This window comes from Mytilus edulis, chromosome 2 (genome assembly GCF_963676685.1).
Source record: "Mytilus edulis chromosome 2, xbMytEdul2.2, whole genome shotgun sequence".
Classification (NCBI taxonomy): Eukaryota; Metazoa; Mollusca; class Bivalvia; order Mytilida; family Mytilidae; genus Mytilus; species Mytilus edulis.
This window is the reverse complement of record NC_092345.1, coordinates 40281014-40300128: the sequence shown is the minus strand read 5'-3', so window position 1 is coordinate 40300128 and position 19115 is coordinate 40281014. Positions and strand designations below refer to the sequence as shown.

Here is a 19115-nt window from a genome sequence, read left to right as displayed (position 1 = left end):
GCATTTTTACTACATGCAACACACTAAGTTCATATATGACCCGTTTGAGTAATATATTTCGGGCCTTCAACAGTGAGTAAAGCGCATAGCACATAGTCATTATTTCATAAATTATTTCGTACGATATGTTAAGCAGACAATTTGTTAAAAACAATACAAATCGGATTTCCTTCTGACATACTTGCCACAGGCATTTGTCTCAGAAAAAAAATCTATATGCCTTTTCTGAGACAAGTGCCTGTGATACTTGTTCTTCTTTAAGAAAAGTAGATTTAAAGAAATTATAGTTGAAAATATTTCTGTCGGCTTTTTCTTTTTTTCGCGTGATATATTTAGGTTTAAATATTCTGATTATATTGCATTACAAAAAATAATTATTTACACATCATGTGGTAAAGGCATATTTTCAAGGCATTCATACGAAGCATTCTCTTTCTCTGTCAGAATTATATCTTTAGCTCTAAATTTACACATACTGAAAAAAAATTCGTGAATACTGTACTTAAAACTGTGGAACATTTTTAAAACATTTGTCTCTTTTATATATTTGAAAATGAAACTTAATCTGACTTAAAATCGGGAAATGATTTTTTTTTAACTTCTTTTACTTTTAGAAGAATAATAAAATGTCGAAATATACAAACAAATAAGTACCGTATGAAGCCTTTGTAAACAAATATCAAGCTGGTTGAAAACTAGTGGTTTGGATAAACCCCAAGAACGACACATAATTTTCTCTCTCTCAATTCCATCGTATTGTTTTAGTGAAACCATTTGTATATATACACGCATCTTTGTCGAAATTAAAATAAAAAGAAAACACTTATCAATATATATATTTATTTTGTCTTCATATCTCTTACATAACAAGCTGACCACACTCTAACTTATTAGTCATTTAGTAGGCGCACATCAAAGTCGTGCACCTGTGACAAATAACTTTGTCGGGAAAGAAGTAAAACAAAAACAAAATTATTTGTTCTGTAATCATTTTTCATAAGAACAACACATTTAATTATAAATATAAAGCATACATTTTTTAGATACAATTGTTTATTACCTAAAATAAAAAGATTATGATTGTTTAATGAATTGTTTTGTCATTTGGCACGTGTCAAACGGTTCATTGATTTTCGGCATATCAAAGAAAAACGGGCACGTGCCTAAATAATGTTGAATATCTTGTTTATTTATGATTATTTTTCTATAAAATTTGAAATTTATGCATGAAATATCAATCTCTAACATAATATGTAAAAATAATACACACAACAGCACTCCTTCTAGTCCTTAGTGGCATTGTATAGTCCTTAGTGCACTAAGGAGTCCTTAGCAGTGTTTAGACGTACCGCATTTTCCGTATCAAGTTAGTTTGTCAGATAAAAACAACCGTACGATTGACAAGATATCGACACGCAATTACGACTACATCGGTTACTGTAGTTTTGGTCCTTTGTGGTTTATAGACATATCGTGATTTTTAATCGGGAAAGACGACAAAATGGCGGAACGCAGAGAATTGATACTCTAAATTTAAAATCGATGGTGATCTCTTATCTAGCGGAATAAAACTTTAATATCTATAAATTTGAGCATTTCTATACAGAATGGACATAATATCAATTTTTGATTTTTTTGCGAAGTTTCCCTTTAATAGTATAGATAATGCAATATATGATACAACTTTATTTACTAAAATATAAACTATAAACAAAGATATTTATCAGCATGGATTCATGTTCAGACGCTCCTTTAGCTTAACACTAAAATGTTTACATTGTGCCATTTTCGTCATTAAAAAACATGGTCATGCCCAACTTGACCAAAGTTGAAACTATGACAAAATGACTGTACTAAACGCTCTTCGACATGTCGACTATACTACCCGTGAAAATATATCGATATTATAAATAAGTCAAAATTTATATAATTTAAACTTTCACATACAGGATTTCTTATTTTTGAGTCCTATTTCTTTTTGATTTTATCAATGATCTTGTTCTACAAACATCAATGAGAAAAAAGCAACATCAGCGTGCGTTTGTTTGTTTGTTTGTTTGTTTGGTTTTTATTTAGAAATATATTATATGGGTCATTATTAAAAAAAACCATGCAAAACTATGTTATTTGGTATGTTTAAGTTAAAAGACATGAAACTATATCAAAATGTATCAAAATAACACTTGCATATATTAGATATGAATGTTTTGTGATACACTACATACAGTTTACAGTATGAAATGTTATAAAAACATCCTTAACGTTTTATTAAACCCTTGGATATAGCCAGAATCAACTGTTATTTTTTTACTATATATCTTTTTAGACCTGAAATAGGACTATTATTTATACCATTTGTTATTAGAATTTGTCACTTTTTATTCCATTTTGATACATACAAATATTTTTTTAATGATTTGGGAGGTGTATGTTGGGTTTATCATAAACAATTTCACCAAAAGGAAAAGTCTCATTTTTAAAGTCAATGGTCACGGTGTAACCAAAAGACAAATTGGTAGGGTAAGAGTTATCTTTCTCAAGATTTCAGCAGTTACAATAGTTTCTCCCTTAGGCCAAAAAAAAGTATATGTCTGTTTCCTGCTGCCAAGGCAAAAAATCAGGGTCGGTAGGTCGGGATTTTTTTTTTTTATTATTATTATTATTTTTCTTTTTTGCACTCCCTGCAGTCGGTTCCTGTACCCAAAAGTGTGTTAATCTCTATAAAGAAGCTTGTATTGACTTCTCCTCCCAGTACCAACATTTTTAAAACCGTAATTGTAGCACATTTGTGCTCTGGGAGCAGCCATTTTTATTGTTTGGGCATAGTATACGGATCCGGATCGGACCGGAAACGATTTTTTTCCCGGAATTTAAAAAAAAAGTCTAGGGTTGGCAGTTTTGATCCAGGGTCGGTCGGAAGCAGGAAACAGACATATTTTTTTTTGCCTTAGCAATGTTAGGCAAAAGAAAACAAACATTTATGTTGAAAATTTAGTGAAAAAATCTTAAAAGTAAGTAAAAGCTATTATATCATAATTGAAAATAGTGTCAATGATGCACCCTTATAAAAATCATTTTTTGAAACATTTCCTGAACTTTGAATTATGAAATATATTGATTATAGAAACATGTAACAGTAACAACATATAGAATAGGGGAATGGAGCACTTATTTCGTAACTAAATCTTAAAATACACCTTAAATCATTGGTGTTACTGTCAATGGTGAGACCATTTTGATAAAATAACACCATTAACCAGTTTACATTTGTAGTAACACCACTAAATATATCATGACAATCAGCATTGTTTTGTGTTTCTTTCATGCTTAAAGGATGACCTAAAATTGTTAAAATTGAAGGAACTCTTTATTTTTATACGCCCGTCTTTTAGACGGGACGTATTATGGTATACCGTTGTCCGTCCGTCCGTCCGTCCGTCCGTCCGTCCGTCCGTCCGTCGTCCACACTTCGGACAATAACTCAAAAACACTTTCACCAATTTCCATGAAACTTAAATGAATTGTTTATATCTATTGACGTAAGCTCCCTTTCGGATTTTTTTTAATTTCAGATTTTAAGTTTTGGATTTATGGGGCTTTATTCATAAAAAAGGGTGGATTTTCAACACTTCGGACAATAACTCAAAAAGGCTTTCACCAATGTCCATGAAACTTTGGTGAATTGTTTATATCTATTGATGTAAGCTCCCTTTCAATTTTTATAAATTTCAGATTTTAAGTTTTGGATTAAAGGGGCTTTATTCGTAAAACAAGAGGCTGTCACAACGACAGCAAACCGGATTTATTAATATGTATTTGTGTCCTGGCAATATCACAAGAACCATTACTGATGAATGGTGAAAGTGAAAATCGTCAATATCAAATTTGACCTCCATTCATACCTGCCAACTGTCACTATTTGTGGGGGATTTCCCCCATGGAGGCTCTCAAATTGAAATTTTTAAAGAGCAATTATGTCCACAATTTTAACAAAACAATTAATTTTACAAAGAATTGAGGCTCATAAAAGTATGGAGAAGCCAAAAAAATAACTTTGCACTGTATTTGAAGGCCCCCTTGAAGGTGTTTTAGAAGTATGGCAGCCATCTTGCGTGCAAAACCCCCATGGACATTTTGAAAACTTGGCAGGTATGTCCATTTTGTCATCAGTATCAACATATTAAAATTTAAAAAGCTTAGATTGAATGGTTCATGAGTAAATGCAACAACGTGAATGGAAACGCCATTTTACGATCTTTCAAGAACCATAACTCCTGAACGGTAAAAGTCAAAATCGTCATTATTGAACTTGACCTCTATTTTGTCATCAGTAACAACATTTAAAAAATTTCAAAAGCTTTGGTTGAATGGTTCATGAGAAAATGCACGGGCACGACTGGAAACACCATTTTTCAATCTTTCAAGATCCATAACTCCTGAACGGTAAAAGTCAAAATCGTCATTATTGAACTTGACCTCTATTTTGTCATTAGTAACAACATATTAAAATTTGGGAAGCTTTGGTAGAACAGTTCATGCGTAAATGCACGGACACCTGGAAACTCCATTTTTCAATCTTTCAAGAACCATAACTCCTGAACGGTAAAAGTCAAAATCGCCATTATTGAACTTGACCTTCATTTAGTTGTCAATAACAACATATTGAAATTTTAAAAGCTTTGGTTGAACGGTTCATGAGTTAATGCACGGACAACATTTGACTGCCGCCCGGCCGCCCGCCGGACATCCCCAAATCAATAACCGACATTTTTGTCACAAAAATCCGGTTAAAAAGGGGGATTTTTAACACTTCGGACAATAACTCAAAAAGGCTTTCACCAATGTCCATGAAACTTTGGTGAATTGTTTATATCTATTGATGTAACAAATAATACTTAATAAAATCTGATGAAAACATAAAATTTGTAAAATCTTTAGTTCAATTTAAAACATTAAATTTCTTGTAAAAAATAGGTTCCATGAATGTCATACAACAGTCTCCGGGACAAGTTTGCAATTCCGCTGAGTGCAAAAGTTGTCACCTTAATTTTTGGAGTTAAATCAAAACAAAGTTGATAACTTGGTTGGTATTGGTTCCCTGATATTTGTCCTAAAATTTTTTGGATCTAGCACCACTGTTGAAAAAGTTATGCCCCTTTTTTCAACAATTTCCTCAGAGGAAAAGTACTTTTCCTCAAGGGAAATCAAATTTCCCTGAAGGAAAAAGATTTTTCCTCAAGGGAAATTGTTTTTTCCTCAAGGGAAAAAGATTTCCCTTAGGGAATTTGCTGCATAATTATTTCCTTTGAGGAAATTCTATTTCCTTAGAGGAAATTCTTTTTCCTTAGAGGAAATTCTTTTTCCTTTGAGGAAATTTGCAGCTTCAAATTTTCCTTGGAGGAAATACTTTTTCCTGTGAGGAAATTTGTAGCTTCAAATTTTCCTTGGAGGAAATACTTTTTCCTGTGAGGAAATTTTTGACAAACACTTTTCCTTGGAGGAAAATTCAAGACGACAAATTTCCTCTAGGGAAATCATTGTTCTTCAAATTTCCTCTAAGGAAATTTCTGGAGATCAAATTTCCCTTAAGGAAATGTTTTCCCTTATTTTTACTTGTTGAACATTTCTTCACTACACCATGTATACAAACAGTATGAATATAATAATAACAAGACTGTATAATTGATGCAAATGATATTTAAAACTTTAATAAATGTTTGACTCAACATTTTAATGACATTGAAAATAATACAGTCTGACTGTTTAGATCTAGGTATTGTTTATACTTTTTTTATAAATTTAACTTTGATTTATAATTTTTTTTGGAGCAAATGCTTCTATTTTCTTTGCAATTGTTTCAATGCGATACATTAATAAGCAACCAATTTGAATGTCATACCATTTGTGGTGTTCTAAAGAATTTGTTTATATATTTGCAGATTAAATAATAAAATAAACACTTTTCGTGTTATTTTAAATTATTCCATTCACTAAACAATTCCCTTCAATTCTAAGAGAATTCATTTTTGCAAATTGTTCTTCAATGATCTTCTTCTGTATATTTGATATGAGGGAGCGATGTAAATGAGTGGATAAAACTGCTGTTCCTTTTTTCAACAACAAAATAGTTTTTGTTCAGCATTCTCCTTTCTTTTGATTAAGATATGTTGTTGCTTTTATGCAATAGTGTTTTTGTGTATCTATGATAGAACTCCATTTTGTTTATGGTCATTATCATGTGATAATGTTGAAATTTCCTATTTCTTTTTTGCAGGAAAGCACACATTCCATTTCAAATTAATCCAATTATGCACTATGTAAATAAATTTCAACTATAAGTTTCCTCTTCAGTAATGACCTATTGATCATGAAAACCAAGATGTCTGATCACCTATAAAACACAAAATAAACAAATAAAATGTTATAAATGGAGAGAGAAACAGCAATAAATGTTTTTCATGTGTATCTTTCCTTATTAAAATACATTAAGTAAACTTGAACTCGAGAAAAATAAATAACTGCGATGTAGACTAGAAAGTATAAAATGCCAAATAAAGTATTCACGAAAAATTAGTTGATTTACAGAAGTCAAGTCCCTGTTTGCAGGAAATTTACATCATTGGTTGTCTGGTGGAGAGTTGTCTTATTGGCAATCATACCACATCTTATTTTTATATAACCTTGCCATATTCCTATTGCGCCTGTCCAAAGTTCAGAGCCTGTAGCTTTTGTCAGTTTAGTCTGACACTAAAATTTAGTGGTTGTTGTTGTTGTTGTTTCATACCGGTCATATTTATTTTTTGTAATTTATTTTGTTATAAACTAGGCAATTACCATGATTAGTTTTACAGTTTGGATTGTTTCAATGTTTCATCTTTAGGTCTTTTATAGCTGCCTACTTTGACTATAGTATAGGGTATGGATTTTCTCATTATTGAAGGTCGTAACAGGCCTACAATTGCTTTCTCAAAACCATGATAGTTTTCATATTTAATATACCACATCTTTTAATTTTTATAGTAATCATGATACTAGTAATCATCTTTCAAGTTCAATAACTTTTTTAAAATTAAAAGGTGCCTTACCATTTAGGTTTAGTTGGCTTCTGCAAATTTTACATTGCCTATCATTTCTGCTGTATATAATTTCTCTGTATCTTCTATAGTTCTTGTCCTATACATAAAAGAGTAAAAGTTGAATGACATCTTGCATCAATATTTTTTTCTGTTTAATGTACATTATGTATATTAATGTGTGTTTAATAAAAATCTAAACCATGAGTGCTTGATAAGCTTCTTGCCCTTATAGCTGGTCTTTAAGCTTTAAATGAATTTTAATGATCGACTAAAAAACTATGAGCACTGTGCAAATAAGACCCCTGCCCTCCAAAAAAAACAAAACATGCACAAACAGTGGTATTTATTGACATAAAACATGTATATAATTTGGCTCCATTTATAGATATATATCTCAAGTGACTATAAGTTTAAGGCTGTGATTTTTTTAACAAATCCATAAATTTCTAAAACCTTTCAAAGTTTTTGAAAATGGACAATTTTAAAATAACTTTGCAACAACTAAAGTTCCTTAACTCTGCATCTTATAAAAAAATATACATGATAAATAGGGAATGATACTCCAGCTTGCATATTATTCAAAGTTTTAAAGGAACATAACTGAAGAACGGTAAAAGTTTTACTACCAAACTTTGAAATTGATCTGATTAAAATTGTGATAAAAAGTATTTTTTTAAAGTTTAATAAAATTTGGTTGAGGGAAACTTAAGTTAGAAGGCCGAAACATTTTTTTCCATTTTTAAAGAACATAACTATAGAATTTAGTAAAAGAGACACTACCAAAATTCAAACTTAATCTGTATTTTGTGATGATAAGCATTGTGTATTGATTTCATAACATTTGGTTGAGACAAACTAAATTTTAGAGAACAGGAAACCAAAAATTCAGCATATTTTCCCCATTTCTAAAGGGGCATAACTCTGATACTCTGGTACAGTAACACTGACATCACCAAAATTCAAACTTGATATGAGAATTGTGATAACAAGCTTTTGTAAAAGTTTAATTGAATTTGGTTGAGGCAAACTAAAGTACTGTAAGAGAACAAAAAACAACTTTGGGACAGACGGACAAAGATCTGACAAGTGTTAAACATTATGCCCCCTCCACTTTGGGTCATAACAATAAAAAGGGAGTTTGTCAAGATATAAAAACAATTCACCAAAGTTTCATAAAAATTTGTGAAAGCATTCTTGAGACTATCCTAATCCCAAGTCATGATAGTACAATGACATAAATCAGATTTTTTTTTAAATTAAAAGGAAAATTATCATGTTTATGTTATACAAAAATAATTCACCAAGTTTCATGAAAATTGCTCAAAGCATTATTAATAGTATACGTACTGGAAAAATCCCCGCTTTTATGAATAAAATCCCTAACTTTAAATTAAAAATTTAAAATCCCTAAAAATTAAAAAGGAGCTTAATTATCATGATTATATCAATAGATAATTCACCAAAGTATTATGAAAATTTTATGATTAATGTATTCTAATTCCAAGACTATCTAAGACATGGTTTGTTTGAATTAAAAAAGTTGGAATAAAGTACCTGCTAGAATTCAGGAGAATTAGACCAAATCAGGCTATCTTCTAGATTATCAGACAATTGACTGTACATAGAAAAGGAATTTTCTTTTTTCTTTTTTCTTATTTAGCTATTTGTTATCTCTGTCCTTAATATATACTGAACTAAGCCATTTTTTCACATATTTTTTTTGTTTTTTCTCTCTTGTGACTTGTTATTTAACATAACAAAAAAAACCAAAGGCAATGAAAGAGAAACTGACAATGCCAAGGCAAAACATAAGATGCAGAAAAGAAAAACAAAACAAAACACTAAGCAACACCAACATCACCAAAAAACTAGTATTGAATTCATGTGCTCAGTCAGTCAGTGAGAGTTCGCAGATCCTGACCTACTATATCTATGCTTAAAAACCTAAAAATCATATAGTTCTAAACATATTTTGTAAATTTATACTTGATTAAAATGTTGTCATAAATAGCATAGACACCTCTGAGTTTTGAGAACCACATGTGTTAATTGTGCGAGTATAATCATTGATAATCATGCACAAGATTGACTTTTAAAAGCCTATTTATTGAAATTTTCTGAAAATATTGCATGCATTTATTAATATGACCAATTTCAAGAAATGCACAAAGATGTGAGATGATTTATATAATTGTAATTTCAGGAATTTACAGTAAAGGCTTTTATCCTCACTGCATTTTGCACTTTTCCTAATTCAGGAGCCAGAAGTTATGGCCTTTGTGACCTTTGTATGATTTTTATTTTAGTTTCTTTTTTTTATATTGAAGAGTTTAGTATGACGTCCATTATCACTCAACTAGTATACACTTTTGTTTAATGGCAAGCTAAAGCATGCCTCACACGCACGTATCCAGGGGGGGGGGGGGGGGGGGGTTGGACATGTTGGAACCCCCTTTCTTTATTGGACGATCAATGCATTTGAATGGGGACATGTAGTTGGACACCCCCCCCCCCCCCCCCCCCCCCTCGGTGACCTATGGCTGTTATCTGCTCTTTGGTCATGTTGTTATCTCTTTGATACATTCCCCATTTCCATTTCCATTTTCTTTTCGGTTCTATTATAAATATTAGAAACGAGTTTGGCGCCTTTACAAAAATATAATTGTCTGTGCTGATAGGGGAGTATGTGTGCATACCAATATTTAAATTTTCTAGGCCTTCTTTTTGAATATTTTGTGCATTTCTTGGTAAAATACTGTCAGACCTCGAGTGCTGTTGTTTTACAAAAACGGTCAAGTAATGTAGGGGAAAGAAACTAACTAAAAAGACCAAAATAAGCCACAACTAATGGGGGTCTCATTGGGAGTTCTGTTCACGGATCCCGCTTAGTTACTACTTATTTTTTTAGATTCTCGCATGATGCCATCCCGCGTACACTATGTAAGTGAACAATTCTGCTATTTTTGTAATTTCCCATGTCCCGCTAAACTTCATTTCGCGTTTTCACGGCACAATAATTTGAGGGAGGATAGGACCTTTATCGGGACTGCGGGATCGGGTGTTTTTAAGCTCTGGATTTCGGGATTGACCCTTTCGGGATATGATAATTCTTTTTTCGAATTTCGGGACCTCTGGATTTCGTGTTTTTTAAGCCCGGGATTTCGGGATTTCGTGTTTTTAAGCTCGGGATTTCGGGATCAGTACCCCTCCTACCCTCCCTCATAATTTGACTTTCATGTGTCACGTTTACAAAAAATACGCCTCGACAATCCCGAGTCCCGCTCAGACCCCCCTTATAGGTACATAATGAATAGTTTACTATGTAGTCAGTAGTCGGGTCAAATACACATGTATACACTTTTAGACGACCTTAGATTCATTTCACAGCGAAAATACTCATTTATATTGAACATTTTAGATCACTTTACATTTAGATTTTATAACTTTTAAAATAAAGACCATGTAGGTTTAAGATCATTTAATCGAAAGATTATAATTTGTCAATGCGCAACTGTAACCAGGTACTGAATTTTTTTTTTGCATGCGTTAAGTTAAAAGTGCCGGGAATAGAAAAGCAAGTTAAACTTCTCATCTGGACTTTTTAATAAGTCTGTATACCGGACCTCTTCTCTATTTTGGGATTGAAAAAAAATCTAAAGTTAAAAATGCAGTTTTGATCCTATTTCTTCTTTTTAATTTGGTAACACGTTAAGCCATTAGTGACACTAATATGGTATATTACCAATAATAAGGCCATATATTTCGGTGTGTAGAAATACCGCAAAAGACTTCTTAGTGCACTAAGAAGAAAGTTTTTGCATTAAGGACACTAAAACGATGTTTTAAGATCACAGCGAACATGAATATAAGAGGATATGATTAAATACCTCAAATCTATAAAGTTAGGTATCAATAGATTTTGTAATTTTGAAGTTAAATGACTTTTTAATCAACGCCTGCCACTCGCCACGTGACCAACGGTTTATTGCAGATTCCCGAATCATCATGTTCAATCAACCTAATCCAATAAACAATTGTCTTTTGATCGTTACTTATTGATTAATCAATGGTTGTTAACCTAACGGTTTAGCGTGGTATAAATTCAAGTTTATGAAAGAAAAATAAAAAATAAATTTTGTGTTTTAAAACTTTGCCTGTGTTATATATATTTAGTTTTTAAGGAAATTGCTATGCAAGCTTTTTTTTTATTTAAAGAACCCTATTTTGAGATAAAAATTGAGAAACAAATGCTTTTGATATTTCATTTCCTTACTAACAACACAAGAGTTTACATACTATCATTATTCCTTGAAAGACATTTGAGAGTATGTGGTGTCCATGGGGTTCTTCAAAATCCGATTACAGAAGTAACATATAGAAAAACTCCAAGAGGTAAAATTATATTACGTTTTAAAAAGAGAATTATAGAATAAATCATAACTGTCTTCTATGAACGATAACTTTAAACTGGTGTCAATGCTTTTTTTTTTAACAATTCATCTTTATTTCAACAATTGAAGATGAATACCATTTTATTTTATAATGTAATAAGCACTATGGGCAGGCGCGGATCCAGAGCTTGAAGTGGGGGTTTGGGGGAGGGGTTATGTGAGAAATGTTTAAAACACTAGAGAAGTTTTCATGTTATACCAAACCATATGTTTTTCAATAAATGGCACACTTTTTGTTCATCCGGCATAATTATGGTTACTCTAAATAAAATTTTAAGTATTAATTTTATAAGGTTAATTATTTGATTACAGATCGTATCTACCCGTTTTGCAATTGTTGTATCACTCTAAGGGAGGCTAATAAAGATATATATAATAAAATATAGAGATAGCAGCCTTGGATTGTCTTAATTAAATCCTTTGGTCCTCTAATTATCAAGTTACCCTCTGGCCAATGCTATTATGACTTGTGTATATTTAAAGAAGTGTAGCGACAACGTGTCACCCTATTCAGTGCTAGATATTCAAATTATAGTAAAGATAACATTAAAACAAGAAATGGTTAATACAAAAAATATTTTAAGATTTTCAACCGGGGGTGGGGGGGGGGGGGGGGGGGTCGCTTTAACCCCCTAAATCCGCTAATGATGTGGGAAAACTAAATTATTTGATAAACTAAATTTCATATTTATTAGTTTTCGCCCATTGGAATTACTCCTTTTGATGTTTAAAGTGTTCTTTATTATTGCTAGCTTAGTTCCTGCTATAAATGCGGAAAGAGTTTATTCATTTTTTAACAAACATACCTTTCGTAAAATTTAGACTTTTATGTGTCTGAATCCCGTAGGAGAAATATTTATAAACATTTATTTTAGGACTGAAATCGTGTCACTATTAAACATTATATATATATGGTGCATTATTGACGGACACTTTCAGTCGGCATCACATAATTGATAGACGAAATATTTAATTTTAAATTTTAACTAAAGCTATTTTAAAACTGAATTTACGATTAATTAATTGCGTGTCATTTAGTTCAGCGACAAATATTTCATACTTATAATTATAATATAAAAATAAGGGGATTTGGTTTAACTGACAATGAACATGATGAGACAACAATCAAAGAACGTTAAAATGAAGTGGATGTTAGCAATTTTGCAGGCAACCGTACGGCCTTCAACAATGAGAAAAAACAGTACAACTAATCGCCTACAGAAGGCCCTGAAATGTAAAATGGGAAACAATTTAATCGAGAAAATGAATGGCCTTATTCATAATACTATATTTGGCTTATTCATACTCGTGTATAACAAAATAAGTATTAATCATTTAATTGAGAGGGAAAAAATGAAAATTAACGAATTTTAACCTTTAAATATTTGTAACGGATTCTGTATTTCTATATCCAATATGATTTCTAGGAGACTGTATTGCTCAGGGACTATTCATCTATATTAGCATCAGCTTAATTGAATTCCACATAGACCCTTTACAGATCCTTATTTAAACATACAGGTTCATGACATTATTTTGGTATTTTTTAGCCATACATGCATGCATGCACCATCTGTAACTAGCTTGAAATTTTAAAGGCACCAGTCTTTTTTATTTGAAGTCGGACTTTTCCGGATTTAATAGAAGCTAGGGATTTGAATTTCACTAAACGGGAAACCAAAGACCTGGTCATGAAATATTCATAATCAAATTATAGAGAATAAACTGATGGAACAATATGTTCTCCGAGTGTTTGGCATTCATTTTTGTAATTTGACTTAAAAGGATCTTGTCGATAAAATAATTCTCTATTTATCTGTGCGATGATTCACACTAAAAAATCCAAAATGAACACCCATTTTTTTGGCATTCGTTAGAAGACTTAGAAAAGAACACGAAAAGATATATAAGAGGAGACACCCTCTAATGGCACAATTTTGTTACACAAAACCAGCAGCGGTTTTTAGGCCTTTAAAATCTGGACCTATTTTTATCTTTTGATTCGGATAATGATGTAACATATACAATTAAGAAATAATATAAGTTGTTTTGCACGTGAGGAGTACAAGGAGTATGAATACTAAAATTATTTTAGATAATAGTTACGGGCAATACTTCCTTTCATACTGTTTTGCATTTGCTAGGTTTTTGAAATGTATGTGGTTCTTCAGAAATTTACACAAAAAGAATTTCGTGACCTTCATGTTATTTTTTTTTTATATAGGCCAACATCAAAAGACACAATAAATTAAAACAAACATTCAATACGTAATCACATCTACAAAATGTATAAAACTTCATAAAGTAAATAGTCTACAAAATGTATAAAACTTCATAAAGTAAATAGTCCCGTGTCGAGACGGGGATAAATTCAAGCCAGTCTTCTGAATTTATCCCTACACATTATATGCAAGAAAAAAATGTGAGATATAAAAAAAAGGCTTCTGCTCGCATGTTTCATGTATTCAGACAGCACAGGACAATGATATGAGGCTAAAATATCCCGACATTATTCGCCTCCTTTTGTATCGGTAATTGTTATATCAAAATGTTACTTATAGAAAAATAAAAGTTCTTGGACATGCATGGATAAAAAAAAAAACGATTATAACTGACGCTTTATTACCCTTTTAGAAGAAATGATGTGCGAACCCCTTTCATACAGTGGCGAGAAGAATATTGTCACGAACAACTTTGTGCTATATATTGCATTTTTTGAATAAATTTTATAAAGTTATTTCTTATGGGATGTCAATCAACCAAAAGATTTATTTGTTATCACATATCTATTTGTTTATCAGGTTATATTTATCATTTAACAACTATCTTTTACTGGAGATATAAACACTATTTTCTTATCCTGAAATTTGCCATATATTTTACCAAAATTAGTTTGAAAAATATTATTATAGATGTCCACATCAGTAGAAAATAAAAACAATCAAAGATAAAATTATGACCATATAAACAAATGTATTTCCGGCAATTCCGTGTCTTTCAACATAAGGTTTTATAAAAATGAAAATATGTAGCAAAAAATTGTATGCGGCGCATAATACTTTAAAAAATTCTCTCTCAATTAAAAAAGATATTTTCATAATTGCACGAATTCAACAGCATTTTGAAAAAAATATCAGTTTACTTTACATTTGTGAATCTCCTTGTTCCATCAAGATGCAAATTTGTATAAAAAGATTTTAATCAGTCAATATAGAATTATCAAAATGTTCTACTGGTCACCGCCCTTGTGAATGCCGTTCGTGTAGAAAAAACAACTTTATAAATCAATATGAAAAAAATAACGCCAAAAAGACGACGTCAAAAGAATTCGGCACTGGCGACGTCAAATTGTTATTGCCTATTGACAACGTCGAAACGTTGATTTTTTTAAATCTGGCATCAAGAGGGTTAAGCCCGTTCTGCCATTATTAAGAAACGCTAAAGAACGGAAATGTATGATTTTAAGATTTGGAAATAAATGAAATTGGTGTCACAAATGGTATGTCTGCTTGTATTTAAAATATTTTATAAATAGATATAATGCTCATATTTATAGTATAACTAATCGCCGTATTTGAATATGAAAAATAAGACAACGCGTGACCGAACGACGCTATGGATTAAACTCGTGCGCAGGCGATTAGTTATACTTTTTATTACATTGGCTACAAATGGCTTTTTTTTATGAAATTAATGCAGAAAATGTAAGGAACTATATAATTTTCCTACGCATTCACAATTTGTTTTGATCCGACGTTATCGACGTCTTGACAACGCCTATTGTTGTATGACGTCAGAGAGTGAAATAACCACATTTATTTCACATGTGAAATTATCGTTTTTATTCAACTGGGAAATCAATGTAATTCATTGCAACCAATGTAATAAACATAATTATTAACGGTTGTTTTACTTCGCTTATTTATAGCATTTAACAAATAACTTCGTATTCTTATTTTCGGCATCAAATAAAAATAATGGAATAAATATATAGGAAGTTCCAATCAATAGACAACGTACAGAACAGAGCAATTCGATATTACTTAGGCGTTCACAGATTTGCACCAATTCTAGCACTGTATGGGGATACTGGATGGATACCAAGTCAGTTTCGGCATTGGGTGAACATTATTCGATACTGGAATAGGCTTTTATCGTTTGAAGACGACCGATTAACGAAAGTGGTGTTCAATATGGATTATGATCGTTGCACAAACAATTGGTGTAGTGACACTAAAGATATTTTCACTAAACTTAATATGTTACATTATTACGAAAGTAGAACAATGGTGGATTTAAAATCTTTTGAACAAATTGTACGAACTTATTACAGTGATATATGGAGAGAGTCCTTGATAAATAAATCAAAGCTACGATCTTACTTAAACTTTAAAACAAACTTCGAACTAGAGCACTATGTAAAACTAAATCTTACGAAACACGAGCGATCTGTGCTAGCCCAGTTTAGATGCGGATTATTACCGATCAGAATTGAGACTGGAAGATATATTGGGGAACCAGTAGAAAACAGACTATGCCGATTTTGTAATTCTCAAAATGTTGAAAGTGAGCTACATTTTCTTATAAACTGCACATTTTATAATGATATCAGACAAACTGTTTTTAGCGAGATATTAATGGTGCCTGACTTTACGCAACTAGATGAGCAGGGAAAATTAACATTTCTAATGGTGAACCATCCAAGGAAAATAGCTAAATACTTAGCAGTGTCACTTTTCCGTAGAAAACAAACAGTTTACTCTAGTTAACATTCTTAAACTTTTTCACAAACATTAGTTGAATAATATATGAACTTTTACAATCGTTAATTCTTAATCTATAATTATCTGTATTTAAATTTAAATTGGCAATTGACACGTGATATTAGAACATTTATATTGAACTAACAGTAAAAGGTGACTTATTGGTCCATTGGGCCGGGTGTATTATATATGTAATTATATTTTGTACAAATTTATGCTGATTTACACATGTCACTATAATAAACAATTTACTTACTTACTTACTATCTTTATATTTTAAAAGACAAGGAAAGTGAATTAAAAAATATATACAACAAAAATAAGCGAAAGGAGATGTGGTACGGCTGTCAATGAAACACCTATCCACAAAAGTTAAAAATGAAGAAGATGTCAGAAATAAATTGGTCATAATTTATTTACAGTCTAAAACATCGAAGGGACTAAACATCAACCTATACATATTTATACTTGTAATGCATTTGTATATAAACATCGAATCAGAAATATGTTCCTTTCCTAAACATGTTTAAAAACATTGCTGTGATAGTTATCAAAAGTACCAGGATTATAATTTAGTACGCCAGACGCGCGTTTCGTCTACACAAGACTCATCAGTAACGCTCAAATCGAAATATTGATAAATGGCATAGTTCTTAACATTAGAAAAATGAATGAAGTATTGGCACCTGGACGTTAAGCAACCAAATATCAATCCTCACTTTTCCGTGAAGTGTTCACAATTATTTGTCTTTTTAAAATTAAAAGGATGAAAAATCCCAAACTGAAAAGAGTTGAAAATACGCTATTAATTTAGAAGTAAAAAATATAGCAGACAGAATAAATACGGCAAAAACAAACAAATGAAAAAAAAAAATAGAGAACAATTTGAAATACCATATACATGTTTAATCAGTATACTAGTAGATTATTCACGGGCCAAGGTTGAGCGAACATGAATTGCTATCGATTATACTAAAGGTGACAATCAACTTTTTGAGGCACGTGTCGAGAAAACATTAGAAAAAATATAATTTAAAATTATGAAAGGAGTAGGTCCTTCAGTTAGTGCACATTTTTGTTCTTAGTGCACTAAGGAGGTCCTTTGCGGTGTTTCTACGGACCCCATATATTTGAAGCTGTTCAAAATTCTGTACATTATAGGTACGTGTATCAGATCGGACAATAATTTTCATATATATAAAAAGAATTACTGTATAAGTTATCTAGTATGAAATATGTCCACTGGACCGACCGTGTAAGTGCTATATATATTATATCATGTATATAGCCAGTCAAAAAGATGTGGTATGATTGCCAATGAGACAACTATCCACAAAAGACCAAAATGACACAAACATTAACAATTATAGGTCACACAAGGTCGTTAAAAACTTCCATTTGTTGTTGTCCACTGAAAATAAGCTCATAAAAACACGAATCCCCGTTTACTCAATTCCACCTTTATTTGTTAATATTTCTTTATCTTTTTCTTTTGATTTTATCATATCTTTTTTGTAAAATATTTTGTGTGGTCGAACATGAAATTGCCTCCGATGCTACAAAGAAAATTTGTTTAATGTCATCTGTTGCAATATATGCTAAGTACTACACGTGGACAGGATGTTCCCCAGAAAATAAGTTATACACACCCCGATATAACCCCGAGGGTACACGCTACTGTCATATGGAAAATTACTGGGTCACCTGTAAGATGGTAATCAGCCATGCAACTAATTAGGTTACTGACCATGTCAAATGTGACTCTATGGATATCGGTGATGAATACCACTATACAATGACATGTAGCTACTTTATCAATGAAAGAATAAATCTGCTTCCCCTTTTTTGTCACGAAAATGTTAACATTTATAAGTTTGAACAGCTATTTGCTTCCAACATGGAATTGTATTAGAAAAACTATGTAAATTTATTAAGAACGTCCAAGAGAAGGTCGTTCCTCCAGGTTAGAACTTCTTAGTATCACTTTATACATGTATATGTAATTCACACATGCTATATAAGTTTGTATATTGTTAATATGTATATGTTCTCTGTAACAATTGTTTTAAGAGAATAAAGTATTCATTCAATTTAAAAAGTTTATCGTTAGATATCAAAATGATAAATTCATTTTAATTAAAAATTTAAGAACTAAAGGATTTATCATTAAAATGAAGTGAAATAATTCAACCAAATCGTATATAGATTATATACATATTTTTTTTATCTATGCCGGAAAGAATTGAAAAACTGTATTTATAATTTTTGATTTGTTTTATAGAAATCTGTGTAGGTCTCATGAAATGGAACTCACGCAACGCATGCCTAATTAATATTTATAAATTTATTGAAAAATATAACAAAAATTTAGTTTGATATTAAATTAAAGTTACCTTTCCGCGCTGTAATTTATTTGATATGACATGAATCAAGCAATTTTTGTTGAGGGATTTATGGGTTTGTCCATACAACGTATAAAAAAAGAAGTGTATGTTATTAGTATTTCACATGCCTTGTTTTCGCCTTAAAGCTCATTATTCAGAGTGTTTCAGACAAGATGATGAAAATAACGTGCAAGATACTTTTTTCGATCATCGTGAAGAGACAATTTTAATTCCCATTCCTCGATGCACTCTACCTCTGTTGAATTGTATATTTATAATTCCTCGTGCTTTTAATTAGCCCCCCCCCCCTTTTCGTGGTTACCGTTATGCCAACAAATACCCGGGGCTTGATTTACATGTAAAATCATGGGCGGATCCAGCCATGATAAAAAGGGTTCCAACTACATGTCTCCATTAAATAAGGGGTGTCGTTGCCGCTGG

The 19115-nt window shown here is 31.4% G+C and overlaps 1 protein-coding gene and 1 long non-coding RNA gene across 2 annotated transcripts in view; one reads left to right on the top strand and one right to left on the bottom strand.

Moving 5' to 3' along the window:
* LOC139510169 (SH3 domain-binding protein 5-like) overlaps positions 1 to 19115 on the top strand; it is a 206021-nt gene that overhangs the window by 60172 nt on the left and 126734 nt on the right. The window lies entirely within an intron of this gene.
* Positions 6115 to 10502, bottom strand: LOC139512149 (uncharacterized). Its single transcript, XR_011662176.1, has 3 exons — positions 9773 to 10502; positions 7086 to 7173; positions 6115 to 6391 (listed from the first exon to the last, which is right to left on the bottom strand). It is a non-coding gene; the product is annotated as an uncharacterized lncRNA (long non-coding RNA).